This window comes from Pongo pygmaeus, chromosome 9, assembly GCF_028885625.2.
Source record: "Pongo pygmaeus isolate AG05252 chromosome 9, NHGRI_mPonPyg2-v2.0_pri, whole genome shotgun sequence".
Lineage (NCBI taxonomy): Eukaryota > Metazoa > Chordata > Mammalia > Primates > Hominidae > Pongo > Pongo pygmaeus.
Genome location: NC_072382.2, coordinates 7,671,264 through 7,694,953, shown reverse-complemented (window position 1 = coordinate 7,694,953; position 23,690 = coordinate 7,671,264). Strand labels below are relative to the sequence as shown.

The 23,690-nt window shown below is 50.0% G+C and overlaps 1 pseudogene; it reads right to left on the bottom strand.

The window, feature by feature from the left end:
• Positions 1-11,620: 11,620 nt before the first annotated feature.
• LOC129009211 (small nucleolar RNA U3) lies at positions 11,621-11,768 on the bottom strand (annotated as a pseudogene).
• Between the last annotated feature and the right edge of the window lie 11,922 nt (positions 11,769-23,690).

Below are 23,690 nucleotides of genomic sequence, written 5' to 3'. Positions count from 1 at the left end.
GGCCCCATTGGCAGCTTGACCTTGACCTCAGGCTGCTGTTCCCCAGAACTGTGAGAGAACCCATTTCTGTTGCTTTCAGCCACTGGGTTTGGTGTCATTCGTTACAGCAGCCACAGGAAACTCACAAGGCGTGTTTGTAGAATTCACCTGGAACACAGTCCCCTGACTCCCATTTGGACTGTAACTTGGGTGCAAAATAGGCCTTCATCATGTTAAGCCACTGATCTGGGGGCTGCTCTTTACAGCCACGAGCCTACTCTGACTCATTCCATGTCAGTAACACGTGGCTCCCTCAGGAGACTGGAAACTCCTTGAGGGCAGGACCATGTCTCCCACTCACCATGAGCAGCTCACCCTGTACAGTGGCCGCCACATTGTAGGAAGAAGCATTTGTTGAATGCATTGAGGCTGAGACCTGGAGAATGAGCAGGAGTTGGCCAGATAAAGGGAGGGGATCAATCTTTCATGTGAAGGGAAAGGCGGAGCGGCGTGGGAAAGGTCCAGAGGCTGGAGAGAACAGAGTTCACCTGGGAAGTGCCAACCCATTCAGTGGTCTAGGACGCAGCAGATGCCCCCTGGCTCAGGCTCTGCACACGTTTACTGCAAATGATTCCCCATCTCCTCTCCCTGCTCCCTGCCCCACTCAAGACTTCTTCAGGTCTTGCCCATCCTGGTTTTGTCTGCACATAAGAACATCACGGTCATGGGGCAGGTGGGTGGCTGGGAAAGACACTGACTGGGCCTCAGGCCAGGCTCCGTGACTGCCACCCACACACTCATGCCCTTGGGCCTCCATTTCCTCCTCTGTCAAAGGCAGATGATAATTTTCCTTGCCAGCTCTTAGGGCGGGGTGAGGTGACAGGAGGAGGCGTGGACCGCACTGAGCTGGGCCAGAGCCATAGCAGGGCTGGGTTCAAACCTGGTGAGAGGAAGGCCCCAGGCTGGAGTGTGGTGGCGCGATCTCGGCTCACTGCAACCTCCGCCTCCCAGGTTCATGCCATTCTCCTGCCTCAGCCTCCTGAGTAGCTGGGACTACAGGCGCGCGCCACCACGCCCACCTAATTTTTTGTATTTTTAGTAGAGATGGGGTTTCACCGTGTTAGTAAGGATGGTCTTGATCTCCTGACCTCGTGATCCGCCCGTCGCGGCCTCCCAAAGTGCTGGGATTACAAGCATGAGCCACCGCGCCTGGCGGTCGAGTCCATTTCTATGTTCTCTTTCAGCTGCCCCCAGTGGGCAGAGCAACCCAGTGGGCAGTCCTCTCCCATGCCATGGGGTCTCAGGTACCCCTCATGGGGTCCTACAGACAGGATCTGGAGGAGCCTGTGACCCCCTCAGTCCCACTCCACCAAGCTCCACTCTCTCCTGCTCAACATCCCAACATCCCTCACCCAGCCTCTCCTCACACGTCCAGGGCTGGGGAGCTCACTACTTACCAGGCTTTGATCTGCGCATATGACGCCTTCCCTCAAGGAGCTCACTGTGGCTAGAGAGGCAGACAGACCGACAGACACATAACCGGCTGCTCTGCTACGAGGCAGAATGGAGTAAGTGTTCACTGGGGCAGCAAGGTGAGGATCACACAGAGGTCCCCATTCCTGAACCAGTGCGACATTCTGAGCCTGGCCAGACATCTTCCCCAGCTTCCTGCAAGCTTCCTGTGAGGGCAAAGCCTTCGAGAGGTAGAAAAAAACCATCTTGCAGGGGCAATGGGCCTGCTCGGCTGCACCAATAGGGGAGGCGGCGAAGCAAGCAGGGAACGCTGTGCCCCCACCCACCTCTCAGAGTGAAGACTGCGAACTCAGGCTGGAAGGGCCCTAGGAGTCCAACAGATGCAGCCCGTTTATTTTACAGATGTGGAAACTGAGGCTCCCACAGCAAACCAGAGGCAAAACTGGGGGTCCTCTTCCAGAGCTCCTACCTCCCAGCCCAGAGTTCTCTGCCTGCACTGGGTATCGAAAGCCCCCTTCCCGAGGAGCACCTCTGCCCAGCCGCCACACCGTCTGGGAAGTGAGGAGCGCCTCTGCCTGGCTGCCCCATCTGGGAAGGGAGGAGCACCTCTGCCCAGCCGCCACACCGTCTGGGAAGTGAGGAGCGCCTCTGCCTGGTCGCCCCGTCTAGGAGGTGAGGAGCGCCTCTGCCCGGCCGCCCTGTCTGGGAGGTGAGGAGCGCCTCTGCCTGGCCGCCACCCCATCTGGGAGGAAGTGAGGAGCGCCTCTGCCCGGCCGCCCCGTCTGGGAAGTGAGGAGCGCCTCTGCCCGGCCGCCCCCTCTGGGAAGTGAGGAGCGCCTCTGCTCGGCCGCCCCCTCTGGGAAGTGAGGAGCGCCTCTGCTCGGCCGCCCCGTCGGGGAAGGGAGGAGCGCCTCTGCCCGGCCACCCCGTCTGGGAGGTGAGGAGCGCCTCTGCCCGGCTGCCACCCAGTCTGGGAGGAACTGAGGAGCGCCTCTGCCCGGGCGGCCCCGTCTGGGAAGCGAGGAGCGCCTCTGCCCGGGCGGCCCCGTCGGGGAAGTGAGGAGCGCCTCTGCCCGGCCGCCCCGTCTGGGAGGAGAGGAGCGCCTCTGCCCGGGCGGCCCCGTCTGGGAAGCGAGGGGCGCCTCTGCCCAGCCGCCCTGTCTGGGAGGTGAGGAGCGCCTCTGCCCGGCTGCCCTGTCTGGGAGGTGTACCCAACAGCTCCGAAGAGACAGCGACCATCGGGAGCGGGCCATGAGGACGATGGCGGTTTTGTTGAAAGGAAGGGGGAGGAAGTGTGGGGAAAGGAAGGAGAGATCAGATTGTTGCTGTGTCTGTGTAGAAAGGGGTGGGCATAGGAGACTCCATTTTGTTCTGACTAGGAGAAATTCTTCTGCCTTGGGATGCTGTTGATCTATGTATGGCCTTTCCCCCAGCCCCCTGCTCTCTGAAACATGTGCTGTGTCAACTCAGGGTTAAATGGATTAAGGGTGGTGCAAGATGTGCTTTGTTAAACAGATGCTTGAAGGCAGCATGCTCTTTAAGAGTCATCACCACTCCCTAATCTCAAGTACTCAGGGGCACAAACACTGCAGAAGGCCGCAGGGTCCTCTGCCTAGGAAAACCAGAGACCTTTGTTCATGTGTTTATCTCCTGACCTTCTCTCCACTATTATCCTATGACCCTGCCATATCCCCCTCTCGGAGAAACACCCAAGAATGATCAATAAATACTTCAGAAATTAAAAAAAAAAAAAAAAAAAAAAAAAAAAAAAAAAGAAAGCCCCCTTCCCTGGGAGGCACCAAACTCAGGGTGCCCAGCCAGTCAGGAGAGCCAGGAGGGGCTCAGGCTTGGGCGGAAGTCTGAGTCCAAGCCTCCAACCTGCAACTAGCTTGCTGAGTGACCCTGGGGACACCATGGTCTTCATTTTCTCCTCCGTAAAATGGGATCATGATCTTTGTTTCTCCCTTGGGCTGAAGGACAGATGAGATGCTGAGTGTTGCAAACGCTTTGCAAACTGCAGATGCTGTGTCCAGAGAGGCAACACCACCGTCACCCGCTCCTCACCACCCTCTTCATCATGCTAGAGAGTAAAAGCTCTGTGGCCAAACTGCCCAGGTTTGAATCCTGACTCTGCCACTTGCTAGCTGGGTGACATCGGGCAAGTCATCCGATGTCGGGCAAGTTCACCTTGCTGCCCCAGTGAACACTTACTCCATTCTGCCTCGTAGCAGATCGGCCGGTTATGTGTCTGTCTCTCTGTCCCTCGAACTAGTTGTCCCTCCTTACAAGGTTGTTGAGTTAATACATGTAAAACCCTTGGAGCAGTTGGTCCTTGGTTCTTAGGAGCCAGTTCCAGGATGTTCTCACCGTGCAACCCAGGGCAGGTCTCATCTCTGAGCCTCAGCAGCCTCCTCTGAAAAATGGGGATGTTAATAATAGCACCTGGCTGGGGGCGACCTGGAGGATGGAGCAGGGCCAAGGCACACACTGTGCTGAGCCCAGGGCCAGCCCACAGAAGCACTGGCTCAATGAGTACCTCAGAAGCCTGGCATTTGGAGCCCAGCGTGTCCTCAGCTCACCTTGGCTGGGCTTGGCCTTGGCAGGCCCATGGGTGGCAGGGAAGGGCCATCAGGATCTGGGAAAGCAGGTCCAGCCCCAGACCAGATGGCCACCCTGGGGCCTCCCAGGAGGTAGGCTCTCCTTTAGTGACCTGCATGGTCATGAGTTTGGGAGGAAGGAGCTTTCTCCCCGCCCCCTGCTCCCACTGTGGCTGCCAAAGAACCCTCCCTGTCTCACCCCAGCCAGGCCATGTCTCCCTTCTCTGAGCTTCAGGTACAAGCAGTCAGTTAGTCAATAGCTGGCAAGGCTCACTCAGAGCCCTGCTAGGGCGAGGACTTCAGCAAAGATGAGTCGCGCCTGCTCACTGAAGTCCAGCCTGGTAGAGCCCACATCCCAGCACAAAGGTGCCCTGAGAAAGGCAAGGTTAGCTCTTGGAGGGTGGGCACCAGAGAGCCTCCTGAGGAGGGGCCGGCAGAGCTGAGTGTGGGCTACCCCAGTGGAAGAGTTGGAAAGGCACATGAGGCAGAGGGAACAGCAGGTGCAAAGGCATGCAGATGTGGAACAGCTGGAATATTGGGAGAACAAGGCAAACTCAGTTTCTTGGGGAAAAGGTGGAACCGGGGAATGTGAGGACAGAGAGGTTGGCAAGGGACAGAGCTCAAAGGACCAGGAAGGGCCGGGTGTGGTGGCTCACACCTGTAATCCCAGCACTTTGGGAGGCCAAGGTGGGTGGATCACCTGAGGCCAGGAGTTCAAGACCAGCCTGGCCAACATGGTGAAACTTCCATCTCTACTAAAAATACAAAAATCAGCCGGGCACAGTGGCACACACCTGTAATCCCACTTACTCGGGAGGCTGAGGCAGAATCACTTGAACCTGGGAGGCAGAGGTTGCAGTGAGCCGAGATCATGCCACTGCACTCCAACCTGGGGGACAGAGCGAGACTCCCTCTCAAAAAAAAAAAAAAAAAATTTAGCTGGGCATGGTTGTGCACGCCTGTGGTCCCAGCTACTTGGGAGGCTGAGGTGGGAGGACGGCTTGAGCTAAGGAGGCAGAGGTTGCAGTGAGCTGACATTGTACTCCAGCCTGAGAGACAGAGCCAGATGCTGTCCCAAAAAAGAGAAAAAAAAAAAAAAAAAAAAAGGACTGGGAAGACAAGAACAGGAGTTTGAACTTGGCCTGAGGAGCACCAGGGAGCCATTGTAGAGTGTTCAGCAGAAGAGGGAGAGCAGCAGCTTAGAAAGATTCCTTGCGGTCAGGTGAGCACAGAGGGTGGGTGGGGCCCACTGGGAGGAGTGCAGAGGCTCAGAGGGAGGCGCAGGCTTAACCGGGCCACACACAGCTGAGTGCCCTATACCCAACACCCCATCCGGCCTCCTTGGCATAGCTTTACCTTCTGTCTCGTTTCCACTTGCCTGAGTTCCACCTCCCCCAGTAGCTGCTCCCAGAGGCCAGGAGCACTTGGGCCTCCCCTCCCCGGCCAAGGCATCAGCCCTGACAGCAGGAGGCGGATGTGTCAGTGATGGCTGGTGGCATGCCTGCGCCCCTGCTTCTGCCTGCGCCTGTGTGGGACGCCTCCTGGGCCTTTCCCTGCTCTGTCCCCGTGCCCAAGCTGGAGCCACGGGCCCCACCTCTCCATCCTCACTCTCATGGTTGTCACCTCCTGCACATAGACAACAGACAATGCCTAGTTAGTGTGATGACATTAAATGTCCGCAGACAAGAGACAGTTGGAAGGATGGAAACCTCCATAGTCGGTGACTCTTTCCCGACTGGTTGCTCTGCCACGAAGCAGAACAGAGTAAAGTGCTAACTGGGGCAGTGAGATGAGGGAGATTAAACAGAGGCCCCACTTCCTAAACCAGTGTGACACTCGGCCTGACCAGACACCTTCCCCAGCTTCCCGTGAGCTTCCTGCGAGGACAAAGCCTGAGAGATGGAAATAAACATCTTGCAGGGAAAATGGGGCTGCTCGGTTGCACTAATGGAGGAAGCAGCGAAGCAAGCAGGGAACGCTTTTCCTGGCATTCTACATCCACACCCACCAGCTAACCTTGTCAGCCCCATCTTCAAAATAAAATATATCCACACTCTGAGCTCCTCCCCTCACCCTCAGCAACACAGCCCTGGGCTGAGCCACCGTCATCTCTCACTGGGATAATTTCTGCAGCCTCCTAGCTGGTGGCCCATGTTCAGCTTCACCCTCTGCCATTTACTTACCACACAAGGTCCAAAACAAAAGCCAGGTCCAGGCACTTCTCTGATCAAAATTCAGAAATGGCTTCCCTGTTCATGCAGAGTAAATTCCATGGCCCACGACACTCTACCCTCTGGGTGCCTCGAAATTCATCGGGAGGCCTCTGCCTCGACTCCACTCACCCTGGCCCCTTGTTGTTCCCGGAACCCAACACACATCCCACCTCAGGACCTTTGTACTTACCGTTCCGTCTACCTGAAATACTTTCCCCGAAATGCCTGCCTCACTTCCTTGCCTCTCTGCTCATTAATTGCCTCATCACAGAGGCCTTCCTTGACCTCTACCAAAAACAGGTCTTGGCTGGGCGAGGTGGCTCATCCCTGTAATCCCAGCACTCTTGGAGCCTGAGGTGGATGGAACACTTGAGGCCAGGAGTTCGAGACCAGCCTGACCAACATGGCAAAACCCCATCTCTACTAAAAATACAAACATTAGCCTGGCATGGTGGCATACTTCCTGTAATCCTAGCTACTCGGGAGGCTGAGGCAGGAGAATTGCTTGAACCCGGGAGGTGGGGTTGCAGTGAGCCAAGATTGTGCCACTGCACTCCAGCCTGGGCCACAGAGCAAGACTCAGTCTCAAACGACGACAACAACAACAACAACAACAAACCCAGCTCTCCCCAACCCATCCTTTCTCTCTGCTCCTTACCTGTTTATTCTGGCTGACATTTACTTATTGTCTCCCCCACCAGAATGTCAGCTCCATGAGGCAGGAATTTGATATGTTTTGTGTCCTGCTGTATTCCCAATACCTAGTGCTTAATAGGTGCTCATTTAATAGTTGTTAACTGAGGCCGGGCATGGTGGCTCACACCTGTAATCCCAGCATTTTGAGAGGCTGAGGTGGGCAGATCACCTGAGGTCGGGAGTTTGAGAACAGCCTGGCCAACATGGAGAAACCCCGTCTCTACTAAAAATATAAAAATTAGCCAGTCGTGGTGGTGTATGCCTGTAATCTCAGCTACTTGGGAGGCTGAGGCAAGAGAATCGCTTGAACCTGGGAAGTGGAGGTTGCGGTGAGCCGAGATCACGCCATTGCACTCCAGCCTGGGCAACAGCGTGAGACTCCACCTCAAAAAAAAAAAAAAAAGTTGTTAACTGAATTGAGTGAATGAATGACTTATTGAATAAGGCTTCAGCATCCAAAAGAGTTTAGGAAACTTCATGGAAGGAGGCTTACTTGGGTCAGGTAGCGGAACTTGCAAACTTGTGGTTCCCTCTCTAATCTTTTGAATTTACTGGCACATGTCTGCCCTGACCCTCTTTTCAAAAAAATATTTTTTATTTATTTTTATTTTTATTTTTTTTAGATAGAGTCTTGCTCTGTCGCCCAGGCTGGAGTGCAGTGGCGTGATCTCAGCTCACTGCAACCTCTGCTTCCTGGGTTCAAGTGAGCGGCCTCAGCCTCCCAAGTAGCTGGGATTACAGGGATGCACCACCATGCCCAGCTAATTTTTGTATTTTTAGTATAGACAGCATTTCACCATGTTGGCCAGGCTGGCCTCAAACTCCTGACCTCAGGTAATCCATCCACCTCAGCCTCCCATAGTGCTGGGATTACAGGCATGAGCCATGGCGCCCAGCCCCCAATATTTTTTTTCAATAAAAAGTAGAGATGAGGTCTTGCTATATTGCCCAGGCTGGTCTCAAACTTCTGGGCTCAAGGGATCCTCCTGCCTCTGTCTCCCAGAATGCTGGGATTATGGGCATGAGCCAACATGCTCAGCTCTCAAGCGTCATTTGTTCATTCAGCAAATGTGTACCCACTTCTGCTCTGGGTAGGACTCTGGGAGCCCAGAACAATCAAGCTCCAGCCCTGTAGCTATGAAAACAAGACAAATACAAGAATGGAAATGAACACTTAGAACACTAAGCAGCTCAGCTGTAAATGATATTTACATAGTAAAATAATGTAATCAACAAATATTTATTTAACCAAAAATCACGACGGAACTCTGTTGGGAGGACCAGAAGAAAGGATAGGTGTGTATGTATGTGGGAAGTGGGAGGGAGATAGAAGAGCTAAGCTCTCATCTTCCATAGTAGGAAGTCAATAGATAGTGTCCAAATTTGAAAAACCAAGAAATTGCAATGCAAGCATATTATCTAGAAATACAGAGGTAAATCTCAGAGGAAATACCTCCCAGAGCAGCTGCCCTGGGGGTGGCATGGGATAGGACCAAGTGCTGCTGGTTTTCTTAAGTCTTCAACTATTTGATTTTTTTTTTGGAAATCAGCTTTCCCAGGTTGAATTCAACTATTTGATTTTGTAAATTAAGCACACAGGTTGCTTTGATAAAAATTTAAATCAGGCCAGGCTCAGAGGCTCACACCTGTAATCCCAGCACTTTGGGAGGCTGAGGCGGGTGGATCACCTCAGCCTCCCAAATCAATCCCAGCACTTTGGGAGGCTGAGATCGGGAGTTCAAGACCAGCCTGGTCAACATGGCGAAACCTCGTCTCTACTAAAAATACAAAAATTAGCCAGGCGTGATGGCTAATACCTGTAGTCCCAGCTACCCAGAAGGCTGAGGCAGGAGAATTGCTTGAACCCAGGAGGCGGAGGTTGCAGTGAGCCAAGATCACGCCATTGTATTCCAGCCTAGGCAACAAGAGTGAAACTCTGTCTCAAAAAAAAAAAAAAAAAAAAAAAAAATCAAATCAAATCAAATCAAATAATAGATTTAACATAGATTTATAAATTACTTATGAGGCTATGAATTCGTGGCTGCAAGAATTAGATGTTTTGGAAATAAGTCTTTTAAAGGTCATTTCAAAAGGCAACACAGGGCTGGGCATGGCAGCTCATACCTGTAATCCCAGCACTTTGGGAGGCTGAAGCAGGAGTATCACTTGAGCTCAGGAGTTGTGTTTTTTTTTGTTTTTTGAGATGGAATCTCGCTGTGTTGCCTAGGCTGGAGTGCAGTGGCTCAGTCTCGGTTCATTGCCACCTCTGCCTCCCAGGTTCAAGCGATTCTCCTCCCTCAGCCTCCCAAGTAGCTGGGATTACAGGTACCTGCCACCACGCTTGGCTAATTTTTTCTATTTTTAGTAGAGACGGGGTTTCACCATGTTGGCCAAGCTGGTCTCGAACTCCTGACCTTGTGATCCGCCGACCTCGGCCTCCCAGAATGCTGGGATTACAGGCATGCTCAGGAGTTTCAGACCAGCCTGGGCAACATAACAAGACCTCATCTCCACTGCTAAAAAAATAATTAGCTGGGCATGGTGGTGCATGTCTGTAGTCTCAGCGACTGGGGAGGCTGAGACGGGAGGATCGCTTAAGCCTGGAGATGGAGCTGCAGTGAGCGATTATTGAGCCTGTGAACTCCAGCCTGGGGAACTGAGCAGGACTGCGTCTTAAAAGAAAAAAGGCAACACAGGATAATTGGCAAAATTGCAATATGATCTAAAGAATGGAATGGTATCGCCATTACATTTCCCAAATTTGATGGTTATGTAAGGGAGTTCTTACGAGATGCATGCTGAATGAAGTTTTTAGGGGACATAATGTTTACAACCTATTCTCAAATGATTTAAGGAAATATATACACATATACACATATTACATATTCATATAAAAGAATGTGAACGATAAAACAAATGTGGCAAAAATTGGTGGATCAAGGTGAAGGGTATATGAGCATACGTTGTACTACCCTTGCAACTTTCCGTATGTATACATTTTTTTTCAAAATAAGGCCGGGCACAGTGGCTCATGCCTGTAATCCCAGCGCTTTGGGAGACCAAGGTGGGTGGATCACCTGAGGTCGGGAGTTCGAGACCAGCCTGACCAATATGGTGAAACCCCATCTCTACTAAAAATATAAAAATTAACGGGGTTTGGTGGCACGCGCCTGTAATCCCAGCTACCCAGGAGGCTAAGGCAGGAGAATCGCTTGAACCTGGGAGGCAGAAGTTGCAGTGAGCAGAGACTGCACCACTGCACTCCAGCCTGGACCACAGAGGGAGACCCTGTCTCAGAAAAACAAAAAAAAAAAAAAAACAAAATAAGAAATTAAGAAAATAAAGCAATATGATAACATCACAAAAAGAGAGATAGCCAGACAGTATGTACCTCCTGATGGGAGCAACAGTACTATCTATAAAACATGCTTGCCCAAATAAGTCATGGCTGCATTTTATCAAGCTTCTAGATCCAACCCCAATTTACAAGAACCCCTGGCAATGGATAAACATATTAAATCACACCATGGGGCTGCAACCAGCAAAATGCAGGTGTGGGGATCCCTACAGAACAGCCCAGCTTTTTTTTTTTGAGACAGAGTCTCACTCTCACTCTGTCACCCAGCTTGGAGTGCAGCGGCACAATCTCGGCTCACTGCGACTCCCACCTCCCGAGTTCAAGCAATTCTCCTGCCTCAGCCTCCTGAGTAGCTGGGACTACAGGTGCCCGCCACCACGCCTGGCTAATTTTTGTATTTTTAGTAGAGATGGGGTTTCGCCATGTTGGCCAGGCTGGTCTCGAACTCCTGACCTCAGGTGATCCACCTGTCTCAGCCTCCCAAAGTGCTGGGATTACGGGCGTGAGCCACCACGCCCGGCCACTTTATTTCAACAAATAAATTACGAAGAAAAAAGAGAGATGGGAAAACTCTAGATGAAAAGAAACCTGACCTATTAACCAATTGCATTGCTTCTATTTGGATATTAATTCAAACAAACTGCAAAAAAAAAAAATAAAGAAAATATTTATGAGACATTTGGAACTTTGAACATTGACTAGAAATTGACGAGATATTTGATATTATACAACTATTCCTTTTTTTAGGAGCAAAAATGATATAACAATTTATTTTTTCTTTTGAGACGGAGTCTCACTCACTCTATCATCCAGGCTGGAGTGCAGTAGCACGACCTTGGCTCACTAGCCTGCATCTCTTTGGTTCAAGCGAGTCTTGTGCTTCAGCCTCCCAAGCAGCTGGGATTACAGGTGTGCATCACCATGCCCAGCTAACTTTTTTTTTTTTTTTTTTTGAGACAGAGTCTCTCTCTGTCGCCCAGGCTGGAGTACAGTGGCGCGATCTTGGCTCACTGCAACCTCCCAGCTTCAAGTAATTCTCCCTCAGCCTCCTGAGTAGCTGGAACTACAGGCACGTGCCACCAGGCCCAGCTAATTTTTGTATTTTCTGTAGAGACAGGGTCTCACCACGTTGGCCAGGCTGGTCTTGAACTTCTGACCTTGTGATCCACCCGCCTTGGCCTCCCAAAGTGCTGGGATTACAGGCGTAAGCCACCGCGCCCGGCCTAATTTTTGTGTTTTTAGTAGAGACAGGGTTCACCATGTTGGCCAGGCTGTTTTCAAACTCCTGACCTCAAGTGATCCACCTACCTCAGCCTACCAAAGTGCTGGGACTACAAGTGTGAGCCATGGCATCTGGTCTATTTTTTCTTCTTAAAAAATGTTTTGCTTTATATGTTCAGAGAAACTTCTTTAGTAATAAACTATAGAAATGATCCTTGAAAGTACAGTCCTTATTTATTCTTAAAAATTTTTTTTTGCTTGATATAATAGTTATGCTGAGGCCAGGCACGGTGGCTGATGTCTGTAATCCCAGCATTTTGGGAGGCCAAGGCGAACGGATCACGAGGCCGGGAGTTCAAGACCAGCCTGGCCAATATGGTGAAACCTCATTTCTACTAAAGATACAAAAATTAGCCGGGTGTGGTGGCAAGCGCTTGTAGTCCCAGTTACTCAGGAGGCTGAGGCAGAAGAATCGCTTGAACCCGGGAGGCAGAGGTTGCAGTGAGCTGAGATCGCGCCACTGCACTCCAGCCTGGGCGACAGAGCGAGACTCCGTCTCAAAAAAAAAAGTTACGCTGATAAAAGACTCCTCATCTTTTAGATTATTTTCCTTGTGATGAATGGAATAATCTAATGTCTGGGATTTGCTTCAAAGGTGAGGGAAATGGACAAGAATGTACATGAAGCAAGATCAGCTTGGGTGCTGGGTGGGGCTGGGAGTATCTAATTTTGTATATGTTCAAAATAGAGAGGGTTTTTGTTTGTTTGTTTTTGTTTTTTGAGATGGAGTCTCACTCTGTCACCCAGGCTGGGGTGCAGTGGTGTGATCTCTGCTCACTGCAACCTCTGCTTCTTGGGTTCCAGCAATTCTCCTGCCTCAGCCTCCTGAGTAGCTGGGATTAGAGGAACAACCACCTTGTTCCAAAACTCACAAAGGGGCTCCGTCTGATGGTGAAGATGCTTCCAAGATGTCTGTGAAGACTTTGCTCACAATTGTTCTATAAAATGTATTCAAGACCTAGCTACTCATGTATGGGGGCTGAGGCTGGAGCATTGCTTGAGCCCAGGAGTTCAAAGCTGCAGTGAGCTAAGAAGGTGGTACTCCCAGCACGGGCAATATGGTGAAACCCCATCAAAAAATACAAAAACTGTAGCCCGGCATTGTGGTGCGTGCCTGTAGTCCCAGCTACTTGGGAGGCTGAGGTGGGAGGATCACTTGAGCCTGGGAGGTCAAGGCTGCAGAGAGCTGAGATCGCGCCACTACACTCCAGCCTGGGTGACAGAGCAAGACCCTGCCTTAAACAACAATAATAACAATAACAAAGGCCGGGCGTGGTGGCTCACGCCTGTAATCCCACCACTTTGGGAGGCCGAGGCGGGCAGATCACGAGGTCAGGAGACCGAGACCATCCTGGCTCACACAGTGAAACCCCGTCTCTACTAAAAATACAAAAAAATTAGCCAGGCGTGGTGGCGGGTGCCTGTTGTCCCAGCTACTCAGGAGGCTGAGGCAGGAGAATGGCGTGAACCCAGGAGGTGGAGCTTGCAGTGAGCCGAGATCGCGCCACTGCACTCCAGCCTGGGTGACAGAGCGAGACTCCGTCTTAAAAAAAAAAAAAAAATAAATAACAAAACAAGGTCCCACTGCATTCCTGCCTGGGTGACAGAGGAAGACCCTGTCCCTAAAAATAAATAAATAAATATAAAATGCATCCAAACCAGGACTGTGGCTGTTAGTTCCTACTACTGCCGTTGTTGATGGTGACTATGCCGCACGGTGCAGGTATCACCTCCACCATACACAAGAGGCCACGTGCTGTTCCAATGACAACTCAGGACCCAGAGCCATCACTAGGAAAAGCAGAAGCTAAATGAGATGTTTAGAATTCCAGCCAGTCTCAGCTGTGGCAAGAGGGAGCACTTATCTCTGTATATTTGGACATCTGTAGGCGGTGTTTATTTGCTGGGAAGTCTGGGTCTTTTCCCCTGGGGCTGCTGGAAGCCATGGCAGCCGAAAGACACAAGCTGGAGGAGGCTCAGGAATGGGCAGCCTGAAGTGGACACTGAGGTCAGGCCTGGCATGGTGGGTGAGAACTAACCGCAGACTCAGTGGTGTCAGAGGTGGCCTGGCCATAGGGAGGGCCCTGGGCAAAGCTTGGACAAGCATCTCTGGGCTTTGATTCTACATTGAAGCTGTTATGTGCAGGGTTACACAGATCCGGGTATGAATCTTGACTCTGCCACTTGCCAGCTCCAGTGTGGCTCATGGCTGGAAGATCCTGTGTTCTCATCTCTGAAAATGTCTCATCTATGACAATGTCGAGACCAAGCTTATGGGTTGTCCTGAGGGATCAGTGAGGTGATGTTCGGAAGCTCTTAGCACAAGGCTAGGTGTGCCAGGAGCACTTGAAACCTAGAGGCTGCCACCGCCACAGCTGCTCTCTTTTAGACGACAGAAGTCCAGCTCTAACAAGACTGAATATGTCAAATTTCTGTATGAAAGGCACCATAAACACAGTAAAAGACAAGAGACAAGGGAATAAAAGAGTAACTTACAGTAGAGAAGTCCGGGCACAGTGGCTCATGCCTGTAATCTCAGCACTTTGAGAGGCTGAGGCAGGCAGATCACTTGAGGTCAGGAGTTCAAGACCAGCCTGGCCAACGTGGTGAAACCAGGTCTCTACTAAAAATACAAAAGTTAGTTGGGCGTGGTGGTGGGCGCTTGTAATCCCAGCTACTTGGGAGGCTGAGGCAGGAGAATCGCTTTAACCCAGGAGGTGGAGGTTGCAGTGAGCCAAGATTGTGCCACTGCACTCCAGCCTGGGTGACAGAGCAAGACTCTCACTCGAAAAAAAATAAAAATACAGTGGAGAAGCCTGACAAATACTAGCTCAGCCAGGTGACCAAGGCCGACACCAGCAACATCAGGGTTACGATGAAAGAGGCACTTTCCCTCTATGATCTTTTCACCTAAAACCCATAAGCCTTCCCTAATCATGAGAAAGACGAATGCCAATTGAGGGACATTCTGCAAAACAGATGGCAGTCCTCAAAACTGTCAAGGTCATTTAAAAAACAAACAAGGAAACCTGTAATCCCAACTACTCAGGAGGCCAAGGTGGGAAGATCACTCAAGCCTGGGAGTTTGAGACCAGCCTGGGCAACATAGCAAAACCTCCTCTATAAAAAATAAGTAAAATTTAAAAATGGTTTTAGACTTGGCCCGGTGGCTCATGCCTGTAATCTCAGCACTTTGGGAGGCTGAGGTGGGCCGATCATTTGAGGCCAGGAGCTCGAGGCCAACCTGGCCAACATGGTGAAACCCCGTTTCTACTAAAAATACAGAAATTAACCTGGCGTGGTGGTGGGAGCCTGTAATCCAAGCTATTCAGGAGGCTAAGGCAGGAGAATTGCTGGAACCCAGGAGGCAGAAGTTGCAGTGAGCCGAGATCACTCCCACTACACTCCAGCCCGGGCATCAGAGCAAGACTCCATCTCAAAAAAACCCCCAAAGCTGGGTGTGGTTACTCACGCCTGTAATCCTAGCACTTTGGGATGCCCAGGCAGGCAGATCACCTGAGGTGAGGAGTTTGAGACCAGCCTAGCCAACATGGTGAAACCCCGTCTGTACTAAAAATACAAAAATTAGCCAGACATGGTGCTGCACGCCTGTAATCCCAGCTAATCGGGAGGCTGAGGCAGGAGAATCGCTTGAATTCAGGAGGTGGAAGTTGCAGTGAGCTGAGATTGTGACACTACCCTCCAGCCTGGGCGACAGAGCGAGAATCCGTCTCAAAAAAACAACAACAACAAAAAACCAAACCCAAAACAAAAAACAAAACCAGAAAAAGGTTTTAAATGAGGATAGCTGAGAAACTGTCACAACCAAGAGGAGCTTATGGAGACATGATGAGTAAATGTAATGTGGTGTCCTGGAAGGGACCCTGGGACAGAAGAAGGACATGTGTGGTAGATGCATCTGACCCAATAATGTAAGCATACCCTGAGAAAGACGTAAGAAACACTTGTGACGGTCCTGAGCTAAGGAATCTGAGAGTGGCTGCTCTAGAGATTCACCCCTTATCTATGAAGAACCCTTGGCCCATCCCTTGGAACTCAGGTCATGTACAGGGTCAAGGCCCTCTGCTTTGGGTTAGGTGGAGGTTGCTAAGTAAAAATGCTATATAAACTGCATGCCGTTTATAAACAGTAGCAGTTCTCTTGTCCAGCCTGCTGCCACTGGACTGTTCTTGTATGTAAGTTCCCCTCAATCAGCCGTGTGTCTCAGCCAGGCGTGGTGGCTCGCACCTATAATCCCAGCACTTTGGGAGGCTGAATGGGAGGACTGCTTCAGCCCAGGAGTTCAAGACCAGCCTTGGAAACTCAGTGAGACTCCATCTCTTTTTTTTTTTTTTTTTTTTTTTTTTGAGACAGAGTCTCGCTCTTTTGCCCAGGTCGGCGGGTAGTGGCGCGATCTTGGCTCACTGCAGGCTCCGCCTCCTGGGTTCACGCCATTCTCCTGCCTCGGCCTCCCGAGTAGCTGGGACTACAGGCGCCAGCCACCGCGCCCGGCTAATTTTTTGTATTTTTAGTAGAGACGGGGTTTCACCGTGTTAGCCAGGATGGTTTCGATCTCCTGACCTCGTGATCCGCCGGCCTCGGCCTCCCAAAGTGCTGGGATTATAGGCGCGCGCCACCGAGCCCAGCCGGAAACTCAGTGAGACTCCATCTCTACAAAAAATTTAAAAAATTAGCCGGGTGTAGTGGCATATACATGTAGTTCTAGCTACTCGGGAGGCTGAGATGGGAGGATCACTTGAGTCCAGGAGGATGAGGCTGCCGTGAGCAGTGATCATGCCACTGCACTCCAGGTTGGGCAACAGAGCAAAATCTTGTCTCAAAAAAAAATAAATAAATAAACAAACAAACAAACAAACAAACAAACAAACCCTATGTCTCGTTCACTGCCTCCAGGTCTCTTCTTCAGCCTCTTGGACACAGTGCCATCGCTATTGGCATCAATAGGGGTCAGGCATGACAGGACAGTAGGTAAAAACTAAGGAAATAGAAATAGTTACGGACTTAGCAATAATGTATCAATATTGGTTCATTAACTGTGACAAATGTATAATAATAACATAAAATAATAATAGAGGAAGCTGGGTGTGGGCTATATGGGAACTCTGTACTATCTTTGTGATTTTTCTGTCAATCTAAAACTATTCTAAATTAAATAATATACTAAAAAAGAAAACAGACAAGAGACAGCCTGGGAGAAAATATTTGCCATATAAAAAACAAGGACACTTCATCTATACAAAAAATAAACAAAATTAGCCGGGTGTGGTGGCATCCGCCTAGAGTCCCACCTACTCAGGAGGCTGAGGTGGGAGGATCCCTTGAGTTCAGGAGGTTGAGGCTGCAGTGAGGAGAGCATTTATAGGCAGAAAACATAAGAATGCCTATAATTTTTTTTTTTCAGATGGAGTCTTGCTTTGTTGCCAGGCTGGAGTCCAGTGGCACGATCTCAGCTCACTGCAACCTCCGCCTCCTGGGTTCAAGCAATTCTCCTGCCTCAGCCTCCCGAGTAGCTGGGATTACAGACACCCGCCACCACGCCCGGCTAAATTTTGTATTGTTAGTAGAGACGGAGTTTCACCATGTTGGCCAGGATGGTCTCGATCTCTTGAGTTGTGATCCACCCACCCCGGCCTCCCAAAGTGCTGGGATTACAAGCGTGAGCCACCGCGCCCGGCCTATAATTTTTTTTTAACCCAGTAGAAAACGATCCAGCAGGAAAATGGGCAAAGGAAGGAAATGGCAAGTTCACAGAGGAGGAGACAAACAGGTCAATACACACATGAAGAGATGCCTGGCCACCCTGTCATCAAAGAATGCAAACGAAAACAACAATAAACCATCATTTCTCCCATTGAGATTGGTAAAAGTTAGAGTAAATTGATGACGTCCCCTGTTGAAGAGGGCGTGGGGAAATGAGTGGTGTAGGCAGATAAAATGGTACCACCTTTGGAGAAGGCAATTTGGCTATAAGTTTTTTTTTCTTTTCTTTTTCTTTTTCTTTTTTTTTTTCTCTTTTTTTTTTTTGTGAGACAGAGTCTTGCTCTGTTGCCCAGGCTGGAGTGCAGTGGCACGATCTTGGCTCACTGCAACCTCTGCCTCCCTGGTTCAAGCAATTCTCATGCTTCAGCCTCTGGAGTAGCTGGGACTATAGGAGTGTGCCACCAAGCAACAAGGGACCAAAGAAATCATTGCTCAGCTCTGGGTTTGACCTGATCTGCACCATGACTGGCTAATTTTCGTATTTTTAATACAGACAGGGTTTCATTGTGTTGACCAGGCTGGTCTCGCTCTCCTGACCTCGTGATCCACCCGCCTCAGCCTCCCAAAGTGCTGGGATTACAGGCATGAGCCACCACGCCCAGACTATGACTTTTAAGATAAAAATGCACATGCCCAGTGTGTTCCTTGCTGCATTATTTGTAATAACAAAAATCAGAAACAACCTTAGTCCATCAATAGGAGACTAGGATGCACACACACAATGAAATACTCTGCAAATGACAAAAAGCCTGAGGCGCGCTTACAGTGCTAATAGAGCAATGATCCCCGTTAACACTGTGCAGCACTCATGTGCCAGCCTCTCTCAAAATTAACTCTGTGAGTTAATTACTATTGTTATCCCCATTTTACAGATGAGAAAAACTGAGGCAGAGAGGGGTTAAGTAACTTTTTCAAGATTGCACACTTAAATAGCAGAGTGAGGATTTGAACCCAAGTAAGCTGCTCTAAACAACAACAGGCTGGGTGCAGTGGCTGAGGCCTGTAATCTCAACACTTTGGGAGGCCAAGGTGGGAGGACTCCTTGAGTCCAGGAGTTCAAAACTAGCCTGGGCAATATGGTGAGACACCCATCTCTACCAAAAAAAATTTTTTTTAATTAGCTGGACGTGGTGGTACACACCTGTAGTCCCAGCTACTTGGAAGCCTGAGGCAGAAGGATCTCTTGAGCCCGGGAGGTTGAGACCAGCCTGGGCAACATAGCAAGACACTGTCTCTACAAAAAAAAAAAAAAAAAATCACCGAGCATGGTGGCACATGCCTGTAGTCCCAGCTACTTGGGAGGCTAAGGAGGGAGGATCCTTTGAACACAGGAGATTGAGGCTACAGTGAGCTATCATCACACCACTGCACTCCAACCAGGGTGATGGATCGAGGCCCTGTCTCCCAAAAATAAAAATAAAAACCACGACCACCAACTATATACACTCTCACACACACACGTACTCACACACACACATACCCACACAAATCTATGTGCATCTGCATACATATTTGCAAATACATAAACAATACCTGAAAGGTCTCCACAGCCCAGCAACCTGATGAGCATCTTACCTTTCCAGGGCAAAGTGAGAGGATGGGGGAGTGGATAAGACTTTGACCGCATCTGCGTGAAAGAGGATTATTTTGATTCTGTGGTTTTTTGTTTTGTTTTGTTTTTCCTTTCATTCCTCTCTTCCCTGAAGCTGCCCCACCCGCAGCACACAGACACTGGCCACTGGACCAGCTCTCCCAGCACTACCTCCTGGGAGGGTGGATGCAGGGGAACAAAGAAGTCGTTGCTAAGCTATGCGTTTCAAATCAGACTTTTTCAAAGCCCACAGCAGGAACGATGGCCTTGAGAACAAGCCTCCCATGTAGGAGCCTTTCATGGCTGGGCTGTTGAGGGAGAAGAGGTTTGTTGAGAAAAGAGCCACAGGCTCACAGCTAAAGGTGTACAGCAGCCGCATAAGAATAGAAGAAGCTGGGGGCAGGTAGGCACATTTTCCTGCTTCTGAGTTAGCCTGAGGCCTTGCCCCAACCCTGCCCCCGGGAGTGCTGAGTGCCTTCAAGCCCCTGGGAGAGTAACTTAGCCATGCTCAAAAAACCAGAAATAAAAAAATAAAACCAGAAAGGTCAGGAGGCTGAGTCTGGGTCCTCAGGCCTCAGGAAGCTGCAGGGGGACCCCTGCCAGCACCCTTGTATCCCATGGAGATGGAAGAGCTTCTAAATGTTTCTCAAGCCTCATAAGGATGGGAGAGGGTTGCAGGACTAGAGGACCTGGCACCAGGAAGGGAGGCTGCTGCCCTCCCTCATGTGGCCTGCCTACCTGTTAACAGAGGCCTCGTCAAGCCCTGGCCAGCAGGGACCAAGGCCAATGTTCAGGAGCTGAGAGGCAAGAGGCCCTCAGGGGAAGGACAGAGAAAGGTGTGGGGACTAGGTGCCCCCTTCCTAATGCTAGGACCAACTTAAACCTGCGGTGCTTGGCTCTGCCCTGGGACAAGAGGATAAGGGGCAGGGAGAAAAACTGGTTTCATGAAATTCAGTGGGTTGACAAAATACAATAGAATCAAATCAAATAACAGAGTATTACTTTATGAAACTTTTGCTACATGATTATTGATTAAATGTTGTGCTGGTTTCAAAGTGCACTGGATTTCCCACTGTTAGTCAAGGCCAAAAATATGAGAAAAATTTTCTCAAAGACTACAAAAAGTCTCCTTGTAGGTCAGGCTGGTGAGATGAGTTTAGTTATTAGAGAGTTAGAAAGGGTTACATTTTTCATACCAATTCTTATCTTTAGGATCTTAAACTACAGCCATTTGTTTGATTTTTGGCACAGGGAGGATATAAGTGTACTACTTCTGTAATTTAAAAATGTTACTGGCCTTGTTCGGTGGCTCACGCCTGTAATCCCAGCACTTTGGGAGGCCAAAGTGGACAGATCACCTGAAGTCAGGAGTTCGAGACCAGCCTGACCAACGTGGCGAAACCCTGTCTCTACTAAAAATGCAAAAATAATTAGCCAGGCGTGGTGGCAGGTGCCTGTAATCCTAGCTACTCCGGCAGCCAAGGCACAGAACTGCTTGAATTCGGGAGGCAGAGGTTGCAGTGAGCCGAGATCACGCCACTGCACTCCAGCCTGGGTGACAGAGCAAGAGTCTGTCTCAAAATAAATAAACAGATAAATAAATAAATGACGTTACTGAATGTCCCTGACATCAAAAAGGGACTGGTGGGCCCAACAGGCACAAGGTTGGCCATTGTGATAGGGGATGGTAGGAGCTCTAATCGGTGAAGATAAAGGCACATATAAAGGACTCTGAACCCAGCCATGGGGGCAATGGGCAGTGGGTAGAAATGGCACGTGGGATGAAGAGGGGTCTCAGCCGAGTTGAGTATGAGTTAGGCAGATGGGGAAAGCACTATCGAGGCAGATGATAAAGTTCCTGGAGGGCATGAGATCTCCCTGTCCGGTGGAGTACAGTGTGTGGCCCCATCCTCCTCCAGGCCGGCCCTAAAATGCTGTGTCGAACAAGGTCCATGATAGACTGGGTAGGGCAGGCGGGTGTCCAAAGCAAGGTAACCAGAGGTCAACCCCAAAGGGCAGTGCCACCTGGGAGATCCAAGGCGTGGGCACCAGGCGAGGCACAGGGTACAAGGTCGGTGTTAGGACTTCATGTGTCCCCCAAAATCCACGTTAAAGCTCTACCCCAATGTGACTATTTTTGGAAATAAGGCTTTTCAGAGGTAATTAAGGTTAAACAAGGTCATAAGAGTGGGGCTCTAATCCAACAAGACTGGTGTCCTTATAACAGGAAGAGGCGGCCGGGCGCGGTGGCTCACGCCTATAATCCCAGCACTTTGGGAGGCCGAGGCGGGCGGATCACAAGGTCAGGAGATCAAGATCATCCTGGCCAACATGGTGAAACCCCGTTTCTACTAAAAATACAAAAATTAGCTGGGTGTGGTGGCTCGTGCCAGTAATCTCAGCTACTCGAGAGGCTGAGGCAGGAGAATCACTTGAACCAGGGAGGCGGAGGCTGCAGTGAGCTGAGATCGCGCCACTACACTCCAGCCTGGCGACAGAGCAAGACTCTGTCTCAAAAAAAAAAAAAAAAAAAGAAAAGAAAAGAAAAAAAAGAGGAAGAGGCTCCACAAGGCAAAGAGAAAAAGACCAGGTGAGGACATAGGGGAGGGCAGCCCTCTACAAGCTAGGAAGAGGGCAGAAACCAACCCTGATGGCATCTTGATCTTAGATTTCCAGTTTCCAGAGCTGTGAAAAATAGATTTTTGCTGTGTAAGCCATCCAGTCCATGCTGTTTTGTTATGGCAGCCCCAGAAGACTAATATTGTCAGGTTGGGAATAATGACTCAAGATGGCTCAAGAAGAAAGGCAGGACCAGGTATGTAATTTGCAGGGCCTCGTGCCAAATGAAAACGCTGGACTCCTTGTTCAAAAATTATTGAGAATTTCAAGGCACTTTGGGAGGCTGAGGCAGGAGGATCGCTTGAGCCCAGGAGTCTGACACCAGCCTGAGTAACACAGTGAGATCTCATCTCTACAAAAAAATTTTTAATTAGCTGGGTGTGGTGACACGCACCTGTTGTCCCAGCTACTCAGGAGGCTGAGGCAGGAGGATCCCTTGAACCCAGAAGGTTGAGACTGCAATTGTCAGAGGTGTTTGAACCAGAGCAACTCCATCTTGAGTAGGGGCTCGGTAAAATAAGGCTGAGACCTACTGGGCTGCATTCGCAGGAGGTTAAGGCATTCTTAGTCACAGGATGAGACAGGAGGTCGGAACGAGATACAGGTCATAAAGACCTTGTTGATAAAACAGGTTGCAGTAAAGAAGCCGGCGAAACCCACCAAAACCAAGATGGCGATGAGAGCAGCCTCTGGTCGTCCTCACTGCTACACTCCCATCAGCGCCGTGACAGTTTACAAATGCTATGGCAATGCCAGGAAGTTACCCTATCTGGTCTAAAAATTACAGGCATGAGTAATCTACCTCTTGTTTAGCATAAAATCAAGAACTAATCTCATGCCTGTAATCTCAGCACTTTGGGAGACCGAGGCAGCCAGATCACTTGAGATCAAGAGTTCAAGACCAGCCTGGCCAACATGGTGAAACCCTGTTGCTACTGAAAATACAAAAAATTAGCCAGGTATGGTGGTGCACACCTGTAATCCAGCTACTCAGGAGGCTGAGACAGGAGAATTGCTTGAACCCAGGAGGCAGAGGTTGCAGTGAGCAGAGATCGTGACACTGCATTCCAGCCTGGATGACATAGTGAGACTCCTTCTCAAAAAAAAAAAAAAAAAAAAAGGACCATAAAAATGGGCAACCAGCAGCCCTTGGGGCTGCTCTGCATATTAAGTAGCCATGCTTTTGTTTCTTTACTTTCTTAATAAACTTACTTTCACTTTATAGACTCATCCCAAATTCTTTCTTGTGCAAGATCCAAGAACGTTCTCTTGGGGTCTGGACTGGGACCCATTTCCGGTAACACCATGGGTGGTGCTTGCGCCACTCAACTCTAGCCTAGAGCAACAGAGCTAGACCCTGTCTCGAAAAAAAAAAAGAGACAGAGAATTTTAAGACAGCAACAGCAGAGCATTAACCATGTACTGGGCCCTGTGTGCAAGCTCAGGTTTTACACCTGTGAAGCCAACCCTAAAGAGAGGTTCAGGATGGAGGCCTTGAACTAGATACAGAGGTCAGGGGTCCGTGCGTAATGCAGGCTGGAATCCTCATATGTGCTCATGCACAGAGGTAGGCACACATACAACCAGTTCAAACAGCAAGCAGAACGCAAGCAGAGAGGAAATCGAGTTGCAAAGGCAGAGAGATTACTTCCACAGGAAAAGTGAAGAATGAGCAGCCATCAGACATGCATTCTTAGCTGTCAATATCCCTCACTCTTCCCCTTGTCAAGGGCAGGCTTCGGCAGCCATGTTCGTATGTATCACGTGACCCCCACTCTCTTGGTCACTGTGGGTTGGAGGAGGGCTGATCACCTGACCCAAGTCAGCCAATCAGAGCTCTCTCCTGACACTGGCTGTGGTTGAAGGTCTAGAAAATGTTAATTGGGAGAGCTGTGGCTGGCAGAGAAGGAAAAAGGAAGCTGAAGGGCACTTGAGCTCATAATGGTCTCTCCAACCCTGATCCTGTCCTTTATGGACATTTGGCAGTGCTGCTGCCTTGAGGTGCCTTGCAATGCTGGATCTTTTTGTTAAAGCCACCTCTGTTGCTTCAGCCAGCTTGAGTGGGTTTCTGTTACTTGCTAGGGGTTGGGAAGGCTTCACCA